The sequence below is a fragment of the Opisthorchis viverrini genome (assembly GCF_000715545.1).
Source record: "Opisthorchis viverrini unplaced genomic scaffold opera_v5_158, whole genome shotgun sequence".
Lineage (NCBI taxonomy): Eukaryota > Metazoa > Platyhelminthes > Trematoda > Opisthorchiida > Opisthorchiidae > Opisthorchis > Opisthorchis viverrini.
The window spans coordinates 73157-73862 of NW_008751812.1; positions in this window are offsets into that span (position 1 = coordinate 73157).

Here is a 706-nt window from a genome sequence, read left to right on the forward strand (position 1 = left end):
TCATATTCGGTCTCGAGTGTGCCACATCAAGTCGAGCACCACATAACGACCACCGGTCCTCCAGTTCACTCTCGTCCGCGACGACTACACCCTGAGAAGCTGCGAATCGCCAAAGCTGAGTTTGATCATATGCTGCAACTCGGGATCATCCGGCCTTCAAACTCATGTTGGGCCTCTCCTCTACATTTGGTCCCCAAGAAATCCACTGGTGATTGGCGACCGTGCGGTGACTACCGAGCACTCAATTGTCGTACAGTACCTGACCGCTACCCAATACCACATATCTACGACTTTGCACTACAACTACAGGGCACGACTGTGTTCTCCAAAATCGACCTCGTCCGAGCGTATTACCATATACCGGTTGCCCCCGACGACATCCCCAAAACGGCGATTACTACACCTTTTGGTCTATTCGAACTCACACGCACGCCGCTCAAACGTTCCAACACTTCACAGATCAGGTGCTGCGTGGTCTAGACCACGTTTTCGCTTACATTGACGACGTGTTGGTAGCAAGTAAAACGATCGAAGAACACAAATTACACTTACAAGCCGTCTTCGAACGTTTCCAACAATATGGTGTCACTATCAATCCAGATAAGTGTGTTTTCGCAGCAGACCAGCTTGACTTCCTCGGCCATCGTATTAACTCCGAAGGAATCCGGCCGCTGCCAGATAAAACCACTGCTATTTTGGACTACCC